Source organism: Eucyclogobius newberryi, unplaced genomic scaffold, assembly GCF_026437365.1.
Source record: "Eucyclogobius newberryi isolate DKJ021-1_F unplaced genomic scaffold, fEucNew1.0.hap1 SCAF_10, whole genome shotgun sequence".
Classification (NCBI taxonomy): domain Eukaryota; kingdom Metazoa; phylum Chordata; class Actinopteri; order Gobiiformes; family Gobiidae; genus Eucyclogobius; species Eucyclogobius newberryi.
This window is the reverse complement of record NW_027315724.1, coordinates 31681671-31700420: the sequence shown is the minus strand read 5'-3', so window position 1 is coordinate 31700420 and position 18750 is coordinate 31681671.

Sequence of the window (18750 nt, the reverse complement as noted above, 5' to 3'; positions counted from 1 at the left end):
CAATCAATCAATAATTAGTACTAATTGCACTTCTACTCCTTTTCGAACAATTTTCTTGTAGATACCTAATACATGAATGTTTTTTATGTCAAAGAAAAACCTAACTGTACTTTGCTTTTTATATACAGTGGTATTTCACTACATTTGAGAGCAGGTGTGTACTTTCTACTCCATACATTTTTTTACTGGAATGAAAGTAGAAAGTACTTTCCATATGGTTGGAGGGGGTTATTTTCAGCACATGGTGACAACCTGCAAATGTTTTGCGTTTGTGCTTTGAGACAACAAACTTTAAATTGCATTGACAAACACAAGCCAAATGTCAGCTTTTATAAACGTTTTTTGACTTACATTACATTATGTAAATTAGTTACCACAGAGCTTGTTAACCTCTATTGTGACTTTAAACTCTTAATAGTATCTTTCGAAAATCTATGATAAACAATAATGGGGAATTGTCCTTGCTCTTACATCCAAGTCCCTGAGACATGGGCAATAAGATTATTAACCGTCTCAGCTGGATGTCTTAATAGAGCTGTTGTCTTGCTCCAGGGCTGAATTCTAAGTCTCTAATTAATATTTAAACTCACATCATCTTTTCTGATGATGGTCACCAGGAGTTTTTAAGATTAAACCCTTTTGTACTTTTTAATATTTTAATCCTTAGGGACATCCTAATGATTATGATGATGAATTCTTGTAATATTATCTAGCTGGTTGGGCTACCACTGGCTCACACTCAGAGCCTAGATGCTAAATAATAGTGATGTGGCAGGTTTTAAGCTCAAAGCTCAGTGATAATAAGCACTGAAAACAGTATACGTTTCTTCATTTCTTCTTCTTTTTAGAAATAGTCTTTTTCCTCATTCTTTGTATAGAATCAGACTAATGATCAAAGCAGGTAATTTACAGTTTCAAGAGTGGATGTTGCCGTTCACTAGAAAATGATGGAGTGTGATTGAAAGATAAACATGGACATCCACAAACTTACGGAACCCAATGATTTAATATTCCACACTGAGTTTAAACTCCTAACTACTTGCAACAATTTACATAGAATAAGAAAACCTTGAAACTTTCATTAGAGCACTTCAAGTATTTTCAAGTATATTTTTCTCCGTCATAGCTCCACAGTCAATTGAAACTTCAGAAGGACTCTTATGTATGGACTCTCAGGATGTGTGATCTATCTTACAGCGCATATATTCAAGCTTTAAGACTTTACTGACTTTCTTTGCTAAAGCTTGTATCTTGGTCAGAAATCTTAACGCGTAAATTTTCTAATTCACACAGGATGAAATACATTACATCTTTTCTCTCATAACTCATGAACTCTTCTTAACACTTCTTAACACATGTCACTGAATAATCATGTCAACAACTTGTCCATCTGCTCTGCTAGTTTTTGCATTCTATCTGATTAAACTATAAATTGTGTGTATATATTCAGTATATGTTTATTTTTATCTTTTTTATTCATGCCTTATTTACAGAGGTATTTTAATAAGAGTTTTTTATTGGCTCTAATCTTGTTTCTGTGCCTAATCTGTGCCGCAACAGTGGAATTTCCCCATTGTGGGATAAATAAAGTTTATCTTATTTTTAATATTTTGCTATTATATGTGTTGCACCTTTTCATGGAAAGTTCCTGGTTTGTGATTTTGTTTTTATTCACTGACAACGGCAATAAACCTTTTCTGATTCTGCTCTCTTCCACGTGGACAGTGCGTTGTAAAATGGTGGGAGAAACATGTATATCTTCTTTGAGCTACATTTTACGACCGTATCGAGATCGGGACGAGATCACGATTCGATTTTTGGCACCAGATCGCCCCGCCCTATCCTGTCGACTTATTCAAAGAAGCCCTCTGAACACATGCTGGACAGTGCAATGGATACAAAACAGAAAGTTACATTTAGATTACTCTAGCAGCTGTTACTGTGCCGTGTCATCATCAGTACAAAGTGGTAGTTAAATGTACAGGTAAAGGGCAATTCAACATGTGTTTCTTTAGACTCACTGGACGTACTACTGTCCCCAGGTTAGGTCTGTGCGGGTCAGAGTGCTCCTTTCTCGATGCAAGGTGTTCCAGTTCACAAGAGCATGAGCAGATGGCACTATGACCTCTCCATGGAGACGATTACATTCACACTAGACGAGAAAGGTGAAGGAAACGAGCCCGGTGCTCTGTGGATATGCGCTTCTTTGTGCAGAGACCTTCAGTAGTGTTTAAAGTGAATATTTTCGGCTGCATTATTCCCGCTGTGGAAATACACGAGTGGCATTTTAAGGAGTTTAAACGGGGAGCGCAAAATGGATGAGTCAGAGAAAGTTCAGCAAATGTCTGCCTAACGCTTATTTTCAAGGACAGACGGGACGACTTTTATCAGTTTGACAGCTGGAGACAAACAAGCCTACATTCAAGGTTCAAAATGTTCAACTTCAACAATTTCTTAGTATTTTTTAACTTCCAGCAAAAGAAAAAAAGATAGCATGCTGGCTTATTGAGTAGCTGCTGGCGTAAAGCACATTTTGGCCATATTGATTCTGAAGCACGTAACATTGCTTGTAGAATTGCTTGTAGTCGTGCTGAATACAGTTTGTTTTTCCTTTGCTGTGCTCCCAGGATTACGCCTCAATATGTATTTTCGCAAATGTCACTCCAAAAAAGACAATAAAGCCTCCAACTTTCATGTAATTTTTAAATGTTAGAGTTACGACTGAGTTGTGTATCACCAGGTTTGCTACAGGGCCTTGTGGGGAGTGAAAGGCAACAGACGCAGAGATAAGTTTAAATGATTGTATTAAATAAATGTATCAAATAAGGCACCGTATTTAACCAGTAAATATATCATAATTATTAGAGTAAATGAATAGACAGGCCAAACACTAAAACACAAAACCTTTTGGCTTTTTGTCAAGTAAAGTTCATTTGACAGTTCAGTTTGGCGATCAGATCCTTAGTTTGATACGCAAAATGCAGAGTTCAGTGGAGCAGGGAATAAAACATAATCCAACAGAGGAACAACAACTGAGGGTCTATGTATTCGTTAACCAAAAACAACGAGGTCCTTACGGCCATCGGCTCACCACATCATGTAGAGGAAATCGATGTGGGAGGAAAAAAACCTGCGCAGTGAGTTAGAAGATTTTTGGACTCAAGGACTCACGCACGCCGGGGGGAAAGGTAAAGAGAGCTGCGGGGGAAGGAGGAGTGTGTTCACGTGGCGACGGTGCAGGTAGATGCTTAAACAAACTGACTGAATCATAATTGAGTCTGTTTGACCGCGGTGCTGCCGAGCACGTGTGCGTTCATTAGCATAGTCAGGAGAGTGAATAGATCAGGCTCCTCAGGTGAATAAAAGCTTTGGGAAGGATCAGTCGGAGTGCAGTTGTCTGGTTTTACTTTTATTTAACCTTCATCAGCTTCACCTTCACGTGTCTTATCTCTAACTTATACCTTTTACCCCTTTTTAAGTGTAATACATACATTAACATTTTGTACTTGAAGCTTTTAATTCTCAAAGCTTCCAATCAGCTCCTGCTCCAAAACCATTACAGATCTCTGAAAATGAGCGATAATTGCTTTGTTGATGAAACCGGGGGATTGTGGGTAATCAGATAAGTCTTATAATCTAACAGCTCAAAAGGCTGGCCACCCAATTTCACGATGGATTGTGAATGATTATGATCAATTAGTGTGAGAGATTTCCTGTTGTGTTATAGCATGGACTTGTTTGGTCTCAAATGCAACATGGGCGGTGGCAATTTATTCACAATTTGTCTGTCATTACCATTTTAGGGTTGTCAAATTTTAGGGTTGTCAAAAGCATTGCAAATTAGATACTAATTAATACTACTCGTTTCAGCAAGTATCTATACTAAAAAAACAACACAACACTGAAAACGTTTAGAATTTTCTTGAGCTTTCTTCAAAACAGTACAGTATTAGATCCCACGGTTTAATCAATAAATGTACATTATTTAGTATTGAACATGTAATTTTAATGTCTAAAATGTTGCCCTAAAAAACTAAAATGATGATTGAGTATCCAAACTGGCATCAAGAATTGAGTTTATTCATTAGTTTCAAATTTGTGACGACACTTTTCGCTGTCGTCTTGAATTTTGTCGCATGAAATAAACAACTTTGACTTTGTTCATCACACTGTAGTCTTCCCCAAAATACACTATACACTTATTGGCCATTCATCTTGACTTGATCTGTTTATGTTCCACTGGGATGAACGCTGGGATGCTGTGGGACTCTTGTTTGTCGAGCGACTGTGCAGCTGTTCAGTCTCTTATCTGTAATGTACAAGTGCTGAAGCAGAAACTAATGATTCTCTTTCCTTAATGGACGTCGCCATGGCCACATTACCCCTCCCTCACTCCCACTGCAGCTCGAGCGCCCCCACACCGCGCACAACATACACGCCGTCTTTGACATTTGAAAATATGCAAATTTGTCCTTTTAAGGCACCTGTTGCTATACTGTTCTGCATGTAAGTTTAAGGTCTTTGTCATGTTTTGCCATTTCTCTGTCACAACATAATGTCCGACGGTGTTAAACGTGCATTGCCGTCGAGGTTAAGTGGTGCTATTGTGCGGAGGTTCCCGTCTGTCGAGCGTTATTCCTTTTCCTTCACGCCGACGTCTTAGTCACCGCAATGACAGTGATGCGCGATGATCAGTGTGAATATCTCCAGAAGTGTAGTGGTTGCTGAGGCCATTAGTGCCGCGTCGTCTTCAATATCCTTCTCCATCTTTTTCTCTGAAGTTGCCCACCTCTCCACTTCCACACTGCCACTCCCAGTTTAGCTCCTTTGCTGGTCCTTCTGCTCGGCCAGTCACACTTAGTTAAACAACTCTCCGCTCACATTACAATGGGTGGAGTTATACGTAATGCTGCGGTTTGTTTTACAACTTAGCGCTTGTCACTTTACATTTCTACTATCATGAAGCTGAAGGAAATGTGCAATTTCAACTTTTTTTGAAATAAATTGATGACTATTTATTTTTCTCTCCTTTTTTTTTTTTGCAGGTAAGATGTCATTTTCCTCAAGCGCTCCAAACAGAACGACCGAATGTGCCGCTGCTCTGTAAGTGTGAACAATACGCCATCGTCAGTATCGTTGTACGCGGTGAAATTTTTTGCAGCCCAGTTTATTTTCTATTTCACTCGCTGTTTTTGTTACGTATCGACGAATGGAAATTATATTTAAATGATCATAAGTACTTCCCGATGGCACGAGTTTATCGCATATTCCAAATGATTGATGCCACTTTGTTTGGTTTTAAAAGGATAGCACATTCTGTCATATTTACATAATACAAGGCCTAATGAGCATGTAATTATGGCTTTTGAAAGGTGCTGTTGTGGAAGCATTGTAAAACCACTCCGGGTTTAGACAAGATTGTTTTTCCCTGCCTACATGAAGCAATTACTGTCAGTTTTCTACTATGGTGGTGGAGCAATGTTTATGGAGAAGCTAATTACCTGAGAAGTTGTATGACATTATTTCATTTGCACAGCCGTAATGTGATGTAGTTAGTCTCAGTGTGGCGGAAGCGCGCTGGCATGTGATTGCATTTACAGCATCGTCACATTAAATATTAAACATTTTACTTAAAGAGGCTCTGTATGTCTGTATGTACGTGAGCGGAGGATACGCCAGTGGCTCGTCTCCATGGATATGTTGTAGATTTGCCTAGAATATTACACAGTATGGCATCAAATATATCTATCGCCATGGAGACAAGCATGTGACGCCACCAGAGTTAAAGTGGAAAATCACAGAAATAATACATGTTTTTCACTGTGTTTTTATATACATTAATGTATGCTAAATATACACATTTAATGCAAAACACATAAGCTTCTCTCTTTTTTTTTAGGTACTTACTGTAGTACTGAAATAACATGTCGTTACTGTCACAGGTTCATTTTAGCTTCCGTAAAAAATGATTTGTGTGGTGATTTTTATTTACACCCAGTCCCAAAACAGTGGTAGAATATTTATCAAAGATCCAAAAACTTACAGCAGACATGTTCTTCAAGGCTCTCCCTGCCAACAATGTGTAGCTCCTTTTTAAACCCCCCTAGCCCCTTCCCTGGGCAAACCAATTAACAAAAGATAGGGGTGAAACACAAAAATGGCATAAATCAACACAAAATCATATTGCCCCTTTAACTTAAAATGAAGTCTCCCAAGCCCTCCATTTGGCTCAGACATTAATATAAAATTAAACTATAATACAAAACAAAAACACACATTTCAACGAAATGGTCGTGTCCTCTGGTCACGTGACCAGACCAAGCGCGGCAACTTGCGCTTTAAACCGCGCCTCGGCAGTGCCTCTGGTTGGCCACAGGGGGCAGTGACAGCAGCAGCAGGTGAGTGTGGCGCAGGCGCAGAGTGTGCACCCTGGAACGCTCTACAGCGGGGAAAAGTGTCCGGGCAGTGGGGAAAGAGTTCAGGGAAGTGAAGGATCATTATAAAGTTAACTGGGCGCTCTGCAAATGCAAAGAGCGCACTCTCCGGCCGGGGCTCTCTCGGGCCGTGAGAGAGCCGGGAGGGCCTGCCGGGTGTGGAAATGACGGGGTTTAGGGGCGGTTAGGACACACAGTCACAGTCACTATACATTTTGTTCATTGTAGATATTGATTTTAAGCTAAATCAACTTGGTCATATAAAGCAGTCCATTGACTTTCTGATGAGCCTTTTCACCGTAACAAGCAGCAGATTGACATTTACATTCATAAACTGAACCAACAATCAAAAACTGGACATGAATTATAACAGACAATCATAAAATGGAAAACTGACCTTCAGACTCAATTTGAAATGTGTAATTAAAATACTTTGGATTAAAATGGGACTTAAATGTTAGAAGATTTATTTTTCTTTGTATTTCTTGTGTTATTGTTATACATTTTGATCTCTCTCTGTGCCATGTTCTGTAAAGAAAAGAAAACAAGTGATACATGACAGTTTAAAGCTCTTTAAGATTGCCCCCTGCTTCCGAAGAGTGCACACGCTTTTTCGCTCGCTCCGCTTGCTATCGCTGCTTTCCTTATTTATTTTGCTTTTTAATCAGTTTTTGTCTTCCAAACATTTTTGCTTTAGACTTTTTCAAGTAAACCAAGGATTTTAAGAACATTTTTCCAGTTTTAACGACATATCTGACGCCAGCGACATGTCCGGGAGAAGAAGTGAGAAAGACTGTGAACGCTGTCGGAAATATCAACAAGAAATTAATGAGCTGAAAACACGGATATTTGTTTTGGAATCTGAAAAAGTTCTTCACGATACCATTCCTGTGTCAACCGACGGTAAGAAGAGCACACTTTTTACAAGAAAAACTGCTACTTTCAACCTAAACCGCAGTGACTCTGTGTCGTTTCCAAAACTGTCTAAAAACCAGAAAGACCAGGCTGTTTCTTGGAACAAACTTGGAGCAAAGCCTAAACGATACAAAGATAACGTGAAGTCACCTAAAATACAGCTCACCAACAGATTTTTACCACTTTCAGAGATGGAATTAAATGAAAAAAGGAAAGATGACGTGGCTAAAATACAGCGAGAAGGATCTGTGCCAGGAGCCAAGGTCATTGTTTTAGTTGGGGACGGCGCGATAAGTCACGTGACGCATGAAAAGATAAACACACATTCTTTTCCAAGCGCCACTGTTTCTGAGATAACGTCACTCCTTCCAAATATTATGGCTAAGCATGGAGGAGCTAAACAGCTGATTGTGCACGTGGGTGCAGTGGACATGCGGCGGGAACAGACTGAAGTTTTGAAAAAAGACTTCTTGAAGTTATTCGACGTGCTTGATAAAATGGAAATCAAAACATTCATAAGTGGACCTCTTCCAAACATCGACAGGAGGATAAACAAGTTTAGCTGGCTTCTTCAGCTGAACACATGGCTGTCCAAAGAGTGTCCCCCGAGAGGACTACACTACATTGAGAACTTCTATCTATTCTGGAAACGAGAGGACCTGTTTAAGAGAAATGGCCCCCACCTATGCAGAGGTGGAGTGAGGGTGCTGACAGAGAACCTGCTCCACGCTCTGAGGCATTGGACTGGGCCTGGACAGGGTCCTGAGCAGATAGTTAGAGAAGAGAGGAATGAGAGAAGAATTCCTGCTCCATCAGCCAGAGACCGAGCCAATGTTTCAACATCAAAAGCACCACAACCTCAGCCTCCACCAAAGGATTCATCAGCAGCTGCTCCACCACCACCAGCAAAGGATTCAGCTCCAGCTGCTCCACATTCACCTCCACCGCCTCCAGCAAAGGAACAATCTTCATCGCCCCTGCCTTCAGACCATCCCTGGGTTCCCCCTGCAACATCTACTCCCACTAAAGATTCTTCATTCTCCTTCTCATCTCCACTCTCACCCATGGGCCTTCCCAGCCATTTTGAAAGTCTGATCAAATCAGGCATTAAGATGGCTCCACTCACGCCCAATATAGCAAGGGCTATGTCAATACTTATCAACTCTTCCCTGCACAAGCCGACTACACCAACAACAGCCCCACCACCCATCCCCCCTCGTCTCTCACCTGGTATCTCCCATAGCTAGGATGCACTGGGTCTCAGCGTTGCCGGGACTTATTGTCACATTAAAAATCAAACCAACCCGGGGCCCTATGTAAAAAGAGCCCCCCCTAGTGCTATTTCTGTAGTCACATCATCACAGAGATGGAAAAACAAAATGCGAGTCAGGCCCAATCTGAGAAATGTGATTCATATTCCCTGTGAAAAGATAAAGCCCAGTCTCACTGAAACTAGTCTGAAACTTGCTGTGCTAAATGTCAGATCCTTATGTAACAAATCTCTCTTAATTAATAATTTTATTTCTTCTTATAATCTTGATTTTATGTTTTTAACTGAAACATGGCTCGACAAAAACACAGGAAATGTAGTTCTGATAGAATCTGCTCCACCCAACTTTAAGTTTGAATCTGAAACACGAGAAAACAAAAAAGGGGGTGGAGTCTGTGCTGTCTTTAGAGATGAAATAATTACCCGCAGGTTGTCTTTTGGGGTGTTTTCATCATTTGAGTATGTATCCTTTAAAATGGAGCTAAAACGGTCTCCATCCATTCTCTTCATTGTTTTATACAAGCCTCCCCAGCACTGCCAAAGTTTTATTGATGATTTTACTGAGATGCTTTCAGTCATATGCACAGACTTTGATGGTTTGGTCATTACAGGTGATTTAAATGTGCATGTTGATAATATTTGTGACAGAAACGCTAAAGAGCTTGATGCTGTCCTTGAAACCTTCAGTCTTACTCAGCATGTGAGAGGCCCCACCCACAGCAAAGGACACACTCTAGATCTCATAATTACAAAGGGGGTAAATATTTCAAATGTTAATGTGATCGATGTTGCTCTGTCTGATCATTTCTGTGTCTTCTTTGACCTGTCTGTTTCTCCCAAACCTCCGGTTGGTCCTGCAGTTGTTCAGAGGAGACACATAAGTGATGGCACAGGTGCACTGTTTATGGAAATGATAAACTTCGAAAATGTCTCATGTTCTAATGTAAATGATTTGTTGAACTCTGTTACATCTAGTGTTTTGAATGTTCTGGACACCATCGCCCCTATAAAGGCTAAATTGGTTAAAAATAAGCAGAAGGCGCCGTGGAGAAATGATGATTCGGTCAGGGCACAGAAAAGGGAGTGCCGCAGGGCCGAACGGAAATGGCGCAAGTCAAAGCTCCAGGTTCAAAAAGAGATTTACAAAGAAAAGCTGAATATGTACAACCTAATCTTATGTAGAACTAGGGAAAGATATTTTTCTGAAATAATTGGAAGCTGCAGTAACAACTCGCGTGTCCTGTTTGCCACAGTAAACAGATTAACAAACCCTCCAGCTCAGCTGCCGTTAGAACTCATTTCCACATCCAAGTGTAATGAGTTTGCATTATTCTTTAATGACAAAGTTCAGGGCATTAAAAATGCTATAAATCCCACAATGCAAAAAATTACCCTAAAACCACCAAGACACTTAGAGCTGACTCACTTTGCACCAGTAACTGACAAAACTGTCCATGAGATCATCACCAGTCTGAGTTCATCTACATGCTGCCTTGATGTGTTACCCACCAAATTTCTAAAGTCTGTGCTGAACAGTTTGTTAGCACCACTCACTCACATAGTTAACATGTCGCTTCAATCTGGAACATTCCCAATGTCTTTGAAAACTGCGGTCATAAAGCCTCTCCTAAAGAAGAGCAGTCTTGATGCCGCAGTACTGAGTCATTACCGGCCCATCTCTAATCTGCCATTTTGGGGCAAAGTCCTTGAAAAGGTTGTTTACCAACAGCTCACAGATTTCCTCTTAATAAACAACTCATTTGATGTTTTTCAGTCAGGTTTTAGACCTCATCACAGCACTGAGACTGCTCTTGTCAAGGTGACAAATGACATCCGCCTGAACACTGACACGGGCAAAGCCTCAGTCTTAATTCTGTTAGATCTGAGTGCTGCTTTTGACACTGTCGATCATGGGATCCTCTTACAGAGACTAGAGGACTGGGTGGGCATCACTGGCACTGCCCTAAACTGGTTAAGGTCCTATCTGGAAGACAGGAAGTACTTTGTTGAAATTGGTAGCTGTGTCTCAGACCACATGACCCTGACCTGTGGAGTGCCCCAAGGGTCAGTCCTGGGTCCCCTTCTGTTCAACCTCTACATGCTGCCGTTGGGTCAGTTGATACGCAGTGAAAATGTGTCCTATCACAATTATGCAGACGACACTCAGATCTATGTTTCACTATCGGCAGGTGAATATGGACCAGTAGATTCACTCTGTCACTGCATCCAACAGATCAGTTTGTGGATGCAAAACAACTTTCTCCAGCTGAACTCAGACAAGACTGAAATAATCGTTTTTGGCCCACAGAAACAAAGAGAAAGTGTTAGCGGTCACCTCCAGAGTCTCGCTCTAAAACCTACAAACCAAATTAGAAATCTGGGGGTAATAATGGACTCAGACTTGAACTTTAATAGCCACGTCAAATCAATAACATCAGCAGCTTTTTACCATCTAAAAAACATTGCCAAAATCAAAAATATAGTGTCAAAACCAGATTTAGAGAGACTTATCCACGCGTTTGTCTCCAGTAGATTAGACTACTGTAACGGCCTGCTCACTGGTCTCTCCAAACGAGCTGTAAAACAGCTGCAGTACATCCAGAACGCTGCTGCTCGGGTCCTGACTAGAACCAGGAAGTATGATCACATTAGTCCTGTTCTCAGGTCTCTGCACTGGCTCCCTGTGGCTCAGAGAATAGACTTTAAAGCAGCTCTGCTTGTGTACAAGTCTCTCCATGGCCTAGCACCAAAGTACATCTTGGATATGTTAGTGCCATATGAACCATCTCGGACTCTGAGGACCTCAGGGACCGGCCTCCTGCTGGTGCCCAGAGTCAGGACAAAACATGGGGAATCTGCGTTTCAGTTTTATGCAGCTAAAATCTGGAACAGTCTTCCTGAAGATGTGAGACAGGCTTCTACTCTGACAATGTTCAAATCTAAGCTAAAAACTGTTTTGTTTAGCTGCGCATATGACTAAAAGGATTTTTTCTTTGCACTCTTCTCTTTTGTTTGTGATTTTATTAGTTTAGAAAATCAGTTGGATTGATAATTTTTAATTTAGTTAATTTTATTGTATTTCTGTAATTTCTTTGTGATTTGAATGCATTTTTCCTGCTGTGAAGCACTTTGAATTGCCTTGTGTATGAAATGTGCTCTACAAATCAAATCAAATCAAATCAAATCAATTTATTTTTGTAAGGCCCAAAATCACAACAACAGTTGCCTCTGAGGGCCACAGGGAGAAATGAATCAACAATGTCTGTGGTGGCGAGGGACGATGTCCCAGGGTCCTCTGTCCTTAGACTCTCCTTCTCGGCCAGGAAAAACTACAAAAAAAAACCTCTTTGGGAAAAAAACGTAGAAACCTGGAGGAGTTCCAGTGAAGGAGAGATCCGACTCTCACAGACGGACAGACGGACACAAGGAGACTGGAGCTGGACCCACTCTTCAGGCAGAAGAGGGACCGTCTGAGTCGAGCTGGACCCACTCTTCAGGCAGATGAGGGACCGTCTGAGTCGAGCTGGACCCACTCTTCAGGCAGAAGAGGGACCGTCTGAGTCGAGCTGGACCCACTCTTCAGGCAGATGAGGGACCGTCTGAGTCGAGCTGGACCCACTCTTCAGGCAGAAGAGGGACCGTCTGAGTCGAGCTGGACCCACTCTTCAGGCAGAAGAGGGACCGTCGGAGGCGAGCTGGACCCACTCTTCAGGCAGACGAGGGACCGTCGGAGGCGAGCTGGACCCACTCTTCAGGCAGATGAGGGACCGACTGAGGCGAACTGGAGCCACTCTTCAGGCAGATGAGGGACCGTCCACACAGGGCAGGGACCACTTCACCAGGGGAGGGGCATCTGGGTCCACAGGTCCTCAGGAGTGAGAGAAAGAAAAGAAGGCGGTGAACAGTTTGCAAGTGGAATCAAAAAATAAATATTGTTTGATAGCATAAGTAGTCAGAAGAAGAAGAGGATAGTGCTCAAGCTGTCATACTTCCCCCAGCATAGTTACTCCTAGGGCAGCGTAGCTGAAGCTGTGGGTTTATCTTTCTGTTCCTAACTACTCTGACCATAAGCGATTTCGAAGAGGAACGTTTTAAGCCTGGACTTAAATGAAGAGACTGTGTCAGCATATTTAACATGGGTCGGGAGCTGATTCCATAACACAGGAGCTTGGTAGCTAAACGCTCTACCTCCTACAGTACTTTTAGAGACTCTTGGCACCACCAGAAGGCCAGCATTCTGAGAGCGAAGAGCTCTGTTTGGATGATATGGTTCTATAGCATCTTTGAGGTAGGATGGGGCCATGTCATTTATGGCTTTGTAGGTCAAGAGTAGAATTTTGAATTTGATTCTAGACTCGACGGGGAGCCAGTGAAGAGACTTCAGCACTGGTGTAATGTGCTCTCTTCTTTTTGTTCCTGTTAGTAATCTTGCTGCTGCATTTTGAACCAGTTGAAAGCTTTTTATGGAGCTTTTAGGACACGCTGCAAGCAGGGAGTTACAGTAGTCTAATCTAGTCGTTACAAATGCATGGATAAGTTTTTCAGCATCACTTTTAGGCAGGATTCTTCTGATTTTGGCGATGTTGCGCAAATGGAAATAGGCTGTTTTACAAGCTTGATTTATATGAGCTTTAAATGAGAGCTCCTGGTCAAATAAGACTCCAAGGTTTCTTACAGTAGAACTGGAGGCTACACTGACATTGTCCAGTGTGACTATCTGCTCAGATAGAGCGTCTCGTAGATGCTTAGGGCCAAGCACAATGACCTCGGTTTTTTCAGGGTTAAGAAGCAGGTAGTTTAGTGTCATCCAGGTTTTTATCTCCTTCACACAAGCACTAAGTCTGTCTACTTGATCGCTCTGATCAGGTTTCATTGATAAATACAGCTGAGTGTCATCTGCATAGCAGTGGAAGTTAATGCCATGCTTTCTAATAATGTTGCCTAATGGTAGCATATAAAGAGTAAACAGAATTGGACCGAGTACCGAACCCTGTGGCACACCGTAAATTACTTTAGAGCTTGGTGAGGAGCTCTGGTTTACATTAACAAATTGGAACCTATCAGATAGATAGGATTTAAACCAGCTGAGGGCTGTTCCTCCAACACCTACATCACATTCTAACCTCTGCAGTAGAATGTTGTGGTCGATGGTGTCAAACGCTGCGCTGAGGTCCAACAGAACCAGGATTGAGACCAGTCCATCGTCAGCGGCTAATAACAAATCATTTGTGACTTTAACTAGTGCAGTTTCAGTGCTGTGGTGGGCTCTGAACCCTGACTGGAAAACTTCAAATAAGTTATTGTCCTGCAGGTGGCGACAAAGCTGTTTTACTACAACTTTTTCAAGGATTTTAGAGACGAAGGGAAGATTTGAAATAGGTCTGTAGTTTACCAATAGGTCGGGATCTAGATTAGGCTTTTTCAGAAGAGGTTTAATGACTGCATGTTTGAAGGACTGTGGAACATAGCCACTTTGGAGTGAAGTATTTATTATATTAAGAATAGGGTCTATAATTAGGGGAAGAATGTCTTTGAGGAGTCTGCTTGGAATGGGGTCTAGGACACAAGTTGAGCTTTTAGAGGACATAATGGCTGAAGTTATCTCTGCTTGATCAGCAGCTGTGAACCTTTCTAGGTTTACAGGTGGATTTATATGGGACGTTAGATTTACAGCTTGGGCTAGTTCAGGGCTAATAGCCGGGGTAATTTCATCTAATTTATCTCTGATTGTTTTTATTTTATTGTTAAAAAATAGGAGGAAATCATCAGAGCTAAGTGTAGCTGGGATTGAGGGCTCTACTGCACTGTGACAGTTTGTTAGCCTAGCTACAGTGCTGAAAAGGAATTTAGTGTTACTTTTGTTGACTTCTATTAGATTTGAATAATATCTGGTTTGGGCCTTACGCAGAGCCTGCTTATAGGACAGCAGGCAACTTTTCCATGCTTTTAGAGATTCTTCGGTGTGAGAGCGACGAAATAATCCCTCTAACTTTCTAACTTTTTGTTTATGTGAACGCAGTTCTTGGTTGTACCATGGGGAGGCGCGCTTTGGCCTAATGACCTTCTGTTTTAACGGCGCTACAACGTCAAGAGCAGACTTCAGAGAATTCATGGTCAAGTCGACACATTGATCACTTAAACTGGGACTAAAACTGTTCTCAGCAGGATCACATGACATGTCACTGAATATTGGCTCTATTATTTCTTTGAATTTTGAGATAGATTTTTCAGATATTGTCCTTTTCATTATAACTTTATTTTGTGGGACTGGATGATCTTTAAGAATAAACTGAAAGGTAATTAGGAAATGATCTGACAATATAGGGTTTTGAGGGAGGACAATGAGGTCACTAATCTCTGTTCCATACGTTAGGACAAGATCCAGAGTGTTCTTGTGAGTGTGAGTCGGTTTATTTACATTCTGAGTGAAACCAATGCTGTCTAACAAGGCGCTGAAGGCATTACTGAGAGCGTCATCACTCATGTTCACGTGGATATTAAAGTCTCCAACTATAACTATTTTATCCCAGGCTAACACTAAGTTTGATATAAAGTCAGAAAACTCTGTTAAAAACTCTGAGTAGGGACCAGGAGGTCGGTAGATAACTATGAACAAAACTCCTTTTTGGTTTTTCATATTTGGACATGTGATTGACAGTATAAGGCTTTCAAATGAGTGAAATGCATTGTTAGTTTTAGGGCTCATGAGTAGGCTTGAGTGTGAGATCACTGCCACACCACCACCTCGGCCTGTGCTCCTGGCAGTCTGAAAGTTAACATGGGTGGGTGGGGTGGACTCATTTAGTCTGACGTAGTCGTCTTGTTGAAGCCACGTTTCAGTTAGAGCTAGAAGATCTATGTTATAGTCACTAATTAATTCATTAACTAAGAGCGATTTGGAGGAAATTGCTCTAATGTTTAGCAGTCCACATTTTACGTGTTTATTCATTTGTGTATTTGTGTCATTTGTGATTGTTATTTTCCTTAAGTTATTTGGTCTGACGCCTGAAATATTTTTTCTGAGATGTGACTTTTTGGCATTATTTGTACGAGGGACACGAGGGACACGAGGGACACGAGGGACACACACAGTCTCTATCTGTCTTGAATCTGAACACTTCACATGTAACAGAACGGGCGAGAGTTCGGCGACAGAGGAGCGTCTTGAACTGCTGCTCTGCACCTGGGGCTCATCCCTAGATGGTCACTTAACACGACTAAGACTATCGGTCAAATTCCGAACTAATAGGGATGTACCCTCCGAAGTCGGATGGATGCCATCCCTGCGTATGAGCCCGGGCTTTCCCCAAAACGCACTCCAGTTATCAATAAAGACAACGTTGTTTTGAGGGCACCATCTGGATAACCAGTTGTTGAATGCTGAGAGACGGCTGTACAATTCAGCATTGATCCGATTGGGCAGGGGACCAGAAAATATTACAGTGTCCGACATCGACTTCGCTAGATCACACACCGCGGCTACTTGAACTTTGAGCACCTCTGATTGTCTCCGCCGGGCGTCGTTACCGCCTGCGTGAACCACGACTCGCCGGAAACGGGTCCTACTCCGCTTTAAGATCCTAAGGTTTCCTTCGATGTCACCCATTCTGGCCCCCGGGTAACACCTAACGCTAGCAGCTGGCAGCTTCACGTCTCTAACAATAGAACTCCCGATTACAAGAGTTTCTCTCGTGTGTTCAGCGGGCGTGTGATCGCTGAGGGGAGAAAACCTATTATAGACGTGAAGCTCACGGCGCTCTGAGGTTCGGCGTTTAGCGCCTTGTCCCCTCCGAACTGTCACAAAATGGTCCCTATTCTGTTCCTGGTCTAGTCCCGGCTGCACGGGAGACGCTGAGGGGCTGAGCTCGGCCTTACTGCTACTGCTAATGCTAATGCTACGCCCTGCAGCGCGGTCCGGTAGCCCTCGCGCTAAAACCGAACTATAACTGGACTTAAGCTCCTCTAAACAGCGGATCCGCGCTTCTAACTCCGTAACCCTGGCCTCCAAAACTACCACTACACTGCACTTCACGCACCTATCATCAGAGAAGGAGCCAGGGTTCTGACTCGACATATGACAGCTCAAACAGGTAAAGGTAGATCCAGCCATGACGCTAGCGGCTAGGCTACGCTAGGCTAGTTCAGGCTGGAGCTAGAAAGTGAGGAGGGCTTTTTAATCCACGAAATACTGAAAAGCGAGCGGCTTGAGGCTCCGGATTGTTTGCGGAGAAATCAAACGTTCACTTTCGTGTATATGATGCGTAAATAGTGTGTATAATTCGTGGATTAATCGGTAAAAGGCTCTAAGAACGAACAGCTCTGAAAACGCGACACACTCACCGGAAATGACGTCACTTCTCTCACTAAAGGCAAGGCAAATAAACTTGCCTTGCCTTGCCTTGCCTTTAAAGTTGATTTATCATAATATATCCCCTTTAACAAACTCTAAAACATTGTAGGCAAAGCAGAGATAGCGTGGTAATAGGATTTAAACAGTATAGTCCTGACACTAAGCGGTAAGAAGATTGAAAATAACCAGGACACGCTACTATTTTCTTGGTAATCATATGCAAAGTGAAATGCATGTATTTATCCTTCATTTTCTCAGTTATATCATATTAACCCTTTGCTGCTGTGTCGTAAATTATAGTGTGACCAGAAAACGGTTACTTTTAGACGGTTGCCAGGTTTGTTTTCTTTTCATCGTCACCTCTGTCCCACTTTGTTGTGACTCTCAAATTAAGTCTGATCAACACTGGCAGTTATTTATATGGTAATTCACAAAAGGAAACACAGCTTCGTCAAATTAAGGAAAAATAAATGGGGTTTGTGTGTTTGAACGTTGCTCGCGTCTCGTTTTCTCGACTTGCACTAAAATGAATATTAGAAAATGCAGCCTGCCATTACCAAAATCAGCTCACAATAAACTCACAATATTAGACCCTGTGCTTATTAACTTGAACTCCAGAGTCTTAAATGTCCTTTGCCGACTGTTTTCCAAGAGTCTTACAATATCAAGCTTAATCTGTGAATAGGAGAAGACAGTTGAGTACAGAAGCGACATAAAAAGGATTTATCCGGTGGCTTTTATTTGACAAAAGCTCGTTCGCACCGGAGTCATCACCCACTGGATAAACCGAGCGTTGAAATGCGACTTAAGCCTGTCAGAAAGACTCTTGAAGAAAAAGGCAAAAAGAAACGTAAACTTGAAACGATTGATCCTCCCCATAATCAGAAGCATGACAGAAAGAGCTGTGCATGGAGTACGTGTTGCGTACTTTATAATAGCAAAAGTTTCCAAAAAATTGGCATCTTCACATCTTCATCTTCTCGATTAATCATTATATATCATCTTTGTCAACCAATGTTTTGTATTAGATCACACACATTTTTAATTAGATTATAAGGATTTATGCACAACAGCAGAAAGAAGAAAGCGTGGAGTGAGTTAACTGGAGTTTTGGGAATTAATTAATTTGCCTTGTCACTTATGAATATGCTGTTTACTCGTACTTCTGTGTACTTAGCTGTTTTCGTGCGAGATCCTAATCATTTTTGAGAGCTTTTCCCTGCACAAAACCATAACCATGTCATTATGTTGAACGAGATTTGGATTCAGTTGTTCTTTTTTTTAGCTTGGGTCTTTTGTTTAGGAAGTTTATTGTGAAAGGCTATGTATTTGTTTTTAATTATCAAATTTTAAATATCCTGCTCGACCAATATCTTTCATATATCATTTTGCAATTGATTTAATCAGTTTGAATGTATTTATTTAAAACGCAGTGCTTATACAACGTTGGAATTCTGCAGAACAACTAATGCAATATAAGATTATCATTTGAGTTGCCAACTTTTTATTAGGCATCATAATCTACAGTAGTATTAAAACCTTTAATGAATGCGGCATACTGCAGTTCTTTTTGTACTATCTCTTAGGAACAGATCATTATAAAAAGAGTCTAATTCTTAAAATACAGTGTAAAACCAGTTCAGACCGAAAATGTGGATGAATATAACCTTCCATTTAGACTCCCCTGACCAATGTTGTAATTTGAAGATCTCTTAAAAATGCACTGATAAAACCCCAGCAGCATACTATACGTTTGTTTGCTCATTATTGCACATCATGTC